This window comes from Eptatretus burgeri, chromosome 8 (genome assembly GCF_056783735.1).
Source record: "Eptatretus burgeri isolate ZD-2024b chromosome 8, Ebu_testis_v1, whole genome shotgun sequence".
NCBI classification, from domain to species: Eukaryota; Metazoa; Chordata; class Myxini; order Myxiniformes; family Myxinidae; genus Eptatretus; species Eptatretus burgeri.
The window spans coordinates 30,064,100-30,074,696 of record NC_140968.1 but is presented as its reverse complement, the minus strand read 5'-3'; positions in this window follow the sequence as shown (position 1 = coordinate 30,074,696).

Sequence of the window (10,597 nt, the reverse complement as noted above, 5' to 3'; positions counted from 1 at the left end):
AGCTTAATGCAGAACAACTCGAGAGACATCGCAAATTCATTCGCCTGTGAAATAAACATTGCAGAAAATGTGCCATTTTGCCTGCTCGCCTGTGCACTTGTCACGTGGTACATCGGTTCGAAGTCCGCACAGACGTTTTTTTTTTTTTTACCAGATTTGCTTTGACTCCCTGTTGAGCACCTCGCAAAACCTCCGAAAATATAGACATAGATCTGGCAGATACTCTGGATAGCTTGTCCCTCTGTGGGACAGGGTGTGAGGTCTTGCAGTGAATGCATTGAATCATACAGCTCAATGAAGCTGGTTAATTTTGTCACGTTCCTAATTTTTTGTTCACTCGATATACTTCTCCAAACAGTAGAAAAAGATAAGTTTAATGCTTTGAAAATTTCACATTTTCTTGTGTATGTTTGGAGAAGGAAGGCACATGGCCTTGCTTCCTTAAAGTAAATAGGTATATTGGCTTAGTTATGAGACTCATTATTTCTTTAATTTATCAGATTTCACAACAGATTTCGACACTTATTTAGTGAGAATGATAGATATCCAATCCTCAAAACTGAAATAATATTTCGACGATACACTTGAATTAGTTCATGAGAGTGGATCGTGGAAAATTGCATCACGTAATGCATGACATTGCTCCAAGCTCATAATTTGGAAACTATAGTACTTACAAAAGCGATGTACACAACGTTTCGTAGCTATGATGAACAGGCATTTGATATGAGTGAGGAAAGTGAAAAAAATAACTTTATCGTTAAGAAATCGTTGTAACCTGTTTCAAGTCAAGGCATGGCTGAGCAGGACAAAAAACATGGCGGCTTCAGATCTCAGCGAGGTTACCCAGGAAACACCTTAAGACCCAGAGAGCGAGATGGCCGAGGATCGCTTGATGAAGGATATAATTAAATAATGTCGTTAATTATCTTCAAAAGGGGTGTTTTAATTAACCCAAATACTCAATTTTCACTCTTATGAGCCTGGTGTGGATTCTTGGTTAAGGTGGTGGCCTGGGATCCTTGGGGTTCTGAGTTCAAGCCCTGCTGGCTGCTGAGTTAGCATTAGGGGTGTTGACTCAGCCTGTCATCCTTCTGAAGGTCATCAAAATGAGCACCAGTATACTGGTAATTATCCCTGCAGGGTCAAAGGCGACTCAAGGGTTGGCGTCAGGAAGGGCATCCAGCCGTAAAAAACATTGCCACGAGAAAGGGTACCATGATTGAAGCCTGCAAAAAGCTGACCCCTGATCAGGGATAAAGGCTTTCAAATGGTGTGATGACTCAATTTTCACTCTTGCACTTCCTTGGAGTTGAAGTTTTTTTCATATGCATGCAAAGTTTCAGGCTGCTAGGTGTTATGGTTTTGGAGCTATGGAGGAGGTATACACACACACACACACACACACACACACACACACACACACACACACACACACACACACACACACACACACACACACACACACACACACACACACACACACACACACACACACACACACATTTCCTTTTATGAGTATAGATTTACAGGTATCTCCTGTGCATGACGTCACATTTACTGCAAATGGCATCACTACAAGAAAAAGCACAATGTCCTGCCTGGTTTTCAAGACCAAATAAGCTACCGAGGTTCAACTCGGCTTCAAGAAGACAGCCACCATCGAGAAAAACGATTCGTGAATGGAGCAAAAAGTTTATGGAGACTGGTAGCATTCTGCAGAGGTAGAGGCCAGGTCTACCAAGTACAAGTGGTGAGGATGTTGAACACATTCATGAGTCGTTATCATACAGTCCCTATAAATACTGATGATCATAAGTGATGATCTTGAGAAATCTCACCTACAAACTTTGAGAAATGATCTTTCACATGCAGCAACCCACATCTTTTTATCCCATTTCATTATACACCTTCCTCATTCGGTACTCTGTCCAATGTCCTAAACCTTGGTACTGTATCCTGTTCAGTACTGCATTCTCCTTGTTTTGACAAAACCTCCTCATTTGGTACTGCACCTCCCCCCTCCTCTTTTGGTGCTGTACCTTCCCCTACTCCTAATTTGGTACTGCACCTCCACCCTCCTCTTTCGGTGCTGCACCTTCTACTCCTCATTTGGAAGTGCCCCCCCTCTCCCCCACCAACCCCCTTCTTCGTTCGTTATTGCATTCCTCTTTCCCAGTTCTCAATTTTTTCATGGAGTATATGTAGGAAGGGGACAGGAAGAATTGCTGCCCTATGAAATGAGTCCAAACTGATACACTTCAAAGCTACTACAGAGTGAATTCAGCTACAGACAGGTACAGAGTGAATTCGTAAGCCTTTAAAGCCATACCTTTTATTCTCAACCTTTTTCAGAAATAAACAAGACTGATAAAGATGCTGGAATATATCACCAAAGTACCAAATTGGGAGATCGCAAAATTGACAAATTGTACCTTAATTTCTGTCATCAATTTCAGCAAATAGCCGAGCACAACTACAGAGTTCATAGAACACGATATCCCGCACAGTTTTACTTAAATTTTAATAAATAAAATTTTTAACGATCATTAAAGAAAATCCAAAGTTTTACTGTTAAAGTAGTCCAGAAGCATGAATCCCAGACATGACCCTTGTACACCACCCCAACGAACCTTTATTTAAATTGAAGTTCTGCAAACCTGGATGTATTATGATGGTGATTTGTGCACTACAGTGTGCAAGTAAATAAGTAAATTTAAATAAAATAAAGACTGTAAAAGTCGTATAAATAAATAGATTCTGTCCAAGTATTCAGTTATCAAGCAGCTCGCTTACGCTTGCCAAGCCAGCCATTCCTTAACGGTTTCAAATTGAGTGCTTAAGCAACTTGGCAAGCGCTCTACAACAAACTTGGCAACTGAGCACACCTCTGTAAAACTGGAGGTTCTTGAAAGTGCAGGTGACCCTCGAATAACACGGGGATACGTTCCCACGAAACGCCGTGTTATCTGAAAACGTGTTATGGGGCAATATTTAACAGGTAAAAATCTGGGTAATGTTCCAAATGGGGAAGATTTCAATCTTTTAAAGTTGAAGACCGATATTAAAAACCTAAAAAAGCAGTAAATAATGTGTAAATAAACCATATAACAAATACAAACATTAAAGTGAATTACTTTTTAATAAGTGTTATCATTATTGGGGTTGGATACAGTATGTATTGCTTGTGGCAGGCAAATTCAGGTGTGGCAGACTGTCCAGTTGAGGTTGAAGGCTCAGAAGATGAAATGGAGGCTGATTCGCTTTGGGATTTTTTTGAAGAACTTCATAATGGAGACTTGAGTGGCTGTCTTCGGTGCACCAAAACTCAGCTCTCTGTCTCCACCAAACGAAGCCTTCCGGGAGAATGTGGCCCATGTCCACTTCCAAGTTTCAGTTTGGAAGCATACAAGGAACCAAACACTTTTTTTGGAAAGTTTCTTTTTATTTTATTTTTTCATTTAATCCGCTGTTCACACCATCTCACATCATCTCCAATCCAAACCCATGATCTTTTCTCTCCTCATTACCACCCCACCACCTCCTGCATTGGATCCAAATGGAAATGGCTGGTCGCAAGAAGAGGGTTCTAAGTCCCTTAACCCGACTACAATCCCTGAAGGCATCCCTGCAGCTCCAGTAGATTTGCTGAAATTAATAAAATGCTCTTGTACAAGTGCATTTTCATGCAAATCACAAAAGTGTGGTTGCAGCCACTCCAACCTTGCATGCATGCACTTTCTTCTGCTTATGTCAATGAGACCAGGAATGTTTCAACGATTTCACTAAGCAAGTGAAGCTAGTAGAAGATGAAGATGACTGAGTAACTGTAATGAAACACTAGTTACACATAGAATGGTACACATAAGCTGTTTACTTCGTAAAGGTGCATCAGGCAGGACGAACATGCATCAGACATTGTAATGCCACTATGGGTGACATTTATGGCTGTCACATAAAATTTTATATTTTGGCATAATATATTTAGTTGCACCATTTCCATAAAGAATAAATGTACAAAGAGTCGTTTTGCTTATGTTTTTGGTCTTGTGTGATTCCTATGAGGCAGCTATTTCATGCGTACACATGATCAAAATCTTCATTTTTCTATATTTTGGCAAGTAAATCGTGGTTCCAATCAGCTCTACATGTCTGAAATCATGCAAAAATATATTACTGTGTTTCCAACTTACCTGGTTTACGACTTGTGAGAATACCTCATTTTCAGCTGATCTTTCAGTTCCGTGGCGGACTTCTTGAATTTCTCGAATTGCCCCAACTTCACACCCACCTGGATATCATTACATATGTCCTAAGCATAAATAATAAGTAGAGAAAAAAAACTTTAACCGGCATTTTTGGGTTAGGCCAAAATGGCTTCTCTCCTGCCAAACTAACAGGGCTTTCATCTGTAGCTTGATGGAGTACTGCTCTCCCCTCTGGGCTGGCTCCCATGTCTCGCACTTTGCTCAGCTTGACACCGTGGAAACCAAGGCCTTCAATATTATTGGACTCTCCTGCACGGAAGCTGAGTATATGGGCCTATCACTTTCCCATCACAGACAGGTCAGTGGTATCTGTTTTCCACCGTCCCCTTTCTGGTATTGCACTCTCTGCTCTTCCTGCATTTCTTTGTCCCGTTCTTTGTCCCCCTCCAGGTTCCTGCAGCGCACGTGGTACACCATCCACCCCCTTCTGGTGAAACTCCCAAAATCCAGGATCACTTTTCACCTCCACTCATTTGATCCTCTTTTTATTTTTTTTTCATTTCATCCACTGTTCACACCAGCTCAGATCATCCCCAATCCAAACCCATGATCATTTCTACCCTCATTACCTCCCCACCACCTTCAAACCCTCCTCCTTCCAAATTTCCAATTTTTCTTCCTGAGGGTTTCCTTCTGTATCCATATTCTCCACCGCATTTAGTCCTTTCCTGCCGTCCTCCCCCATTCCTCCCCACATCCATTGTTTGTCCAAGTCTCCCTCTATTTTGTCCTTCAACTCCATTGCTCCACCCCCTCCTCCTCGCTCTACTGTTCCCTTGGTTCTGTTGCGTCCTGATACTTCAGTGTGCTCTCTTCCACGAGCCTTGATTCTATATTTAATAAATCTAACATATATACGTATATATGACATTCACGTTGTGACACACACACACACACACACACACACACACACACACACACACACACACACACACACACACACACACACACACACACACACACACACACACACACACACACACACACACACACACACACACACACACACATCTTATTGAAAGTTGCTTTTTATGTGCAAGACTTGTGTCATGTCCAAAATTTGGACTTTATCAGTTTAATTAATCAATTAATTATTTAAGCAGTAAGACGATAAATTAACTTGAATAAATTAAAATCAACATTGCTTTTTAATGAAATTCACACGAGTAAATATCACATTAATTAAAGACAAATGATTGGCATAATACCAGCATGGGAATACGAAGGCACTACCAACCAATTAATATTATCCAGGAACAAAGGCTCAGGGTCCTACAATTCCACCATAGGGTGCTTGGCCTTCCACTGAAACTTAGCAAGATAGCATGTCAGAAATTCTCACTTGTGACGCCATTTTACCGCAAGCCAATCCACGATGTGATGTTAGAATACGGTTGTGGCTATCTCAGAACATTGGACACATGTGCAAGTGCAACCCACAGGGCCTACCTACTTTGAGATCGGAGGTCAGGGAGCGAGGTGGAGGTATGCAAGACCTGGCACATGTTGTGCTGTTTAGTTCCGGTCAATGAACCCACTGTGGTCAACATGGCAAACCCTGAAGACATATCCTTTGAACGAGATTATTAGGTTGGTTGTGACATTGCATTCCATAAATAAACATATTCCAACCACAGCGTGTTCATCTCTAAGCATAACACTGCATTTTAATACAACACATTGAAAAACTTGTAAGTTGATGTTGATGTAATTATTTCCTGCAAGTTGATGTAATTATGCAGACAAGTGGGATAAATTAATGCAGACATAAAAGAAAATTCAGACAGGGAAAGTCATTTGTCTGATATGATACCTGTCCAGGACTAATAAGTTAGCTCAGCAGAAGCATGCATGTCTCGAGAGATGTCCAGTTAAAGTTTCATAACCGATGGAATAGGATATTGTGATGAAGTGTCATCATCCTGGAGTTTTACAATCAGGCCAGGTTTCTACATCGATGGAGAGCACTGTCTTAACCCTAACCCGAACAGCTTGGTAGTTTGATTGCACTACAAATGTTCTGCCTCCTCCGACCTGCAACCTTGCTTGTCCCTGATCATCTCTGCCATAAGGAAATACTGAGAGTGGTTCTGTGGCTACAACTGCAGGGTCACCGAAACCTATCCAGCACTCACGTTTCCAGTGATCTACATTGTCGGAAGAGGGATTTGCTGTTACTTCATTCTAATGAGGTGGTATTGTAAAGGATTCGGCAGTGGGGGGCTTCGCACCCTCCTCTTGACAGCCAAATGTTGAAGATTCAGCGTCACTTAACAGCACCACCGTCTCCGGGGTTATAACGCCGGCTGGCTCGGCACTGGTCTCGGGTTACGCGCCTCAGATCACGATACCAAAATACACCTGTAAAATACACCGATACCAAAATACAAATCGAGCGAATTGTTCCTCGGCACGGCACGAATTAATTCAAGGCGGCAAATCTCGTATAACTCATATGAATGATAACGTATAACGCAAATCTCGTATAACGCAACTTTCATATGAATCAGCCAGATTTATTGGGGACACATCGGGGAACATGACACAAGCAAAACATTCACGAACGTTAAAATTAATCTATAACCCGCTCTTAAACTACGGGTTTCGAAGGGAACCCTAGCGAGATAAACCTTAGACAACATGCAGACAAGACACAGAGTACTTGGTGATGCCTCATGGACGAGGGGAAAGTGTCAAAGGCACGAATGCGGCTTGTGACAAGTCGATGTTAACGGATTTGAGCACCCAGCTCGAGCATGCAGCGTGGCAAGATGGCGCTCGTACTCCTTCTCCCGGCACCGCTTGCGCACCAGCGTCAGCGCGTTCAGCCCCTGTAAGGTCAACAGCACCAGAGCGGAAGATCCACGGTGTGCTCCAGCTGGCTTTTCACAAGGTCCAGCATACAAATCCAGGCCTGGCCTGCTCACCAGATTAGGCCAAATCGGGGTGTTGGGCTCCGCAGGCGGATCAACAGGATTACACGACGTGTCGAGCTGTGTAGTGAGTAGAGACAGTCAGAGGCTCCGTCACTGGACTCCGGGATGAACCTGTCGATGAGCTCTTCATAAAAGTCGATCGCCAACTCCCCTCATGCAGTTCCTCCTGCCTTCCTGGGGCTCGCTCTTCCTACCAAAGCCGATCGCAAAAACCCTCATGCAGTTCCTCTTACTGCCGATCGCCCGACTCCCCTCATGCAGTTCCTCTTACTGCGGATCGCCCGACTCCCCTCATGCAGTTCCTCTTACTGCCGATCGCCCGACTCCCCTCATGCAGTTCCTCTTACTGCCGATCGCCCGACTCCCCTCATGCAGTTCCTCTTACTGCGGATCGCCCGACTCCCCTCATGCAGTTCCTCTTACTGCCGATCGCCCGACTCCCCTCATGCAGTTCCTCTTACTGCCGATCGCCCGACTCCCCTCATGCAGTTCCTCTTACTGCCGATCGCCCGACTCCCCTCATGCAGTTCCTCTTACTGCTGATTGCCCAACTCCCCTCATGCAGTTCCTCTTACTGCCGATCGCCCGACTCCCCTCATGCAGTTCCTCTTACTGCCGATCGCCGGACTCGACGCTCAGGCAGTTTCACCCTTGCCTTCTTCACGAACCAGATCGCAGACAGACACAGCCATCCCTTATACAGCAGATCGTGACTCGGCACTCAGACAGTTAATCTCTTGCCTTCCCGGCGCTCGCACCTTTGGACACTCCCTCCGGGGACCCGTGATTGGTCCATCGCTCGAGATTGCAGCTGCCCTCCACCAATCAGCTGCCGACACGTCTTGCCAACCGACACTCTCAGAGCGCTGGGCGGGGCTAGTTCGGAGAGGGGAAGGAAAAATAAGCAAGGCGCCTCCCGGTCCACCACCACTGTACGAACACTGGACAGCTGGCTACACCTCCCGACACACATGTAATGTCCAATTACCGAACAGCCTGGCTAAACATGCATTTAAGGGGGAATCTGGGCTAATCCTATATTTAATAACACACTAAGGGCCATTTCCGCAACAGTATAACATCGCCATGTCAGTACTCTTGCCTAATGCATGTAAGTGCATCCTGCTGAATGAAGTACAGTGACCCATAAATATGAAAACAAGAAAGACGTCGTGCAGAGCATGATACTTGTGAAATCCCGAAAACAAATTTGACCTTAAAAATAATTGGAGGTTGAATAAATTGACCTGATAGGCAAATCCTCTTCAAATTTCAAGTCAATCGAATGAAAATTGAGGATTTTAGAAATAGACATAAGTTGTTGACCTTTGGCTAATGTTGACTTTTTGACCTTTTGACCTCATAATCAATAGGCTTATTGCTTTTGTCCAACTCTACCATTTGGTGAACTTTCATGAAGCTCGACTTAAAATTGTGACCTGAAGGTGAAATGACATACAAACAAACAAACAGACAGACAGACAGAATCACAGACCAGACCAACCAATATACAGTAGTTGTGAATCTTCGACTTCTCAAATAAATGAAGAAGATGACTGTCTATGTCAGAAACGTATGAGGGACACACTGACAATGGATGGGGGTAGAGGGATGGGGGAACAGGTAGGAGTGAGGCTTCGCCGGCATTTTATAATAAGGAGGAAGGCAATTTTCAGAAGGATGATTCAAATCGAATCGGTGTGTTACTATAACAACATGAGTGATAGACATATCTACCAAAACACTCACCATATTTCAGGAGTAGCGAAGATTGATATCGTGCCTTTTAATCGCCATGTTCCCTTTTTATCCTATCGGCGTCGTTTCCCTTTAAAATCGTTCCATTGTCTTTACGTATACTTACTATCTCGTTTAAAATTCATCCCTTTCTTGTGCAGCTCCTCCATTCCAAGCCAGGCTTATTCAAAACTAGCAACTATTGCAGCAATTTTTGACTATTCCTCAAAGCGTACATGACGTCAAACTAAATCACACTTGGCACATCTTGACTCATTTCCTTTAGACGTAAAAACTGATTTGCATCTGGTTAGTTTCCTTTGTGGTCGAAAACTAATATCTTAGTTTATTTTAAGCATTTTCAGCAAGCTTAAATATTTTATTGAGCACTGGTAGTCTGGTACGCTTAAATCACATTTAAAAGTCACTGTCCCCAGTGCAGCCCTGCAGAGACTCGACCGGTGTCTTCTTTCCAAACAGACATGCTCCAACCGATATTTGACGTCGATAAACGACCACAGCGAGAGAGACTGCTCCTCCCACTTCATATCCTGATAAGCTGATAGACATGTGGCATATGCACACGTTGATATAGTCATGTGCACACGTTCATATAACCATGTGCACACGTTCACATAGCGATGTGCACACGTTGATATAGCCATGTGCACACGTTGATATAGCCATGCGCACACGTTGATATAGCCATGTGCACACGTTGATATAGTCATGTGCATACGTTCATATAACCATGTGCACACGTTGATATAGCCATGTGCACACGTTGATATAGCCATGTGCACACGTTGATATAGCCATGTGCACACGTTGATATAGTCATGTGCATACGTTCATATAACCATGTGCACACGTTGATATAGCCATGTGCACACGTTGATATAGTCATGTGCACACGTTGATATAGTCATGTGCACACGTTGATATAGTCATGTGCACACGTTCATATAGCCATGTGCACACGTTCATATAGCCATGTGCACACGTTGATATAGCCATGTGCACACGTTGATATAGCCATGTGCACACGTTGATATAGTCATGTGCACACGCTGATATAGCCATGTGCACACGCTGATATAGCCATGTGCACACGCTGATATAGCCATGTGCACACACTGATATAGCCATGTGCACACGCTGATATAGTCATGTGCACACGTTGATATAGCCATGTGCACACGCTGATATAGCCATGTGCACACGTTGATATAGCCATGTGCACACGTTGATATAGCCATGTGCACACGCTGATATAGCCATGTGCACACGTTCATATAGCCATGTGCACACGTTGATATAGCCATGTGCACACGTTGATATAGCCATGTGCACACGTTGATATAGTCATGTGCATACGTTCATATAACCATGTGCACACATTCATATAGCCATGTCCACACGTTGATATAGCCATGTGCACACGTTGATATAGCCATGCGCACACGTTGATATAGCCATGTGCACACGTTGATATAGTCATGTGCATACGTTCATATAGCCATGTGCACACGTTGATATAGCCATGTGCACACGTTGATATAGCCATGTGCACACGTTGATATAGTCATGTGCATACGTTCATATAACCATGTGCACACGTTGATATAGCCATGTGCACACGTTGATATAGTCATG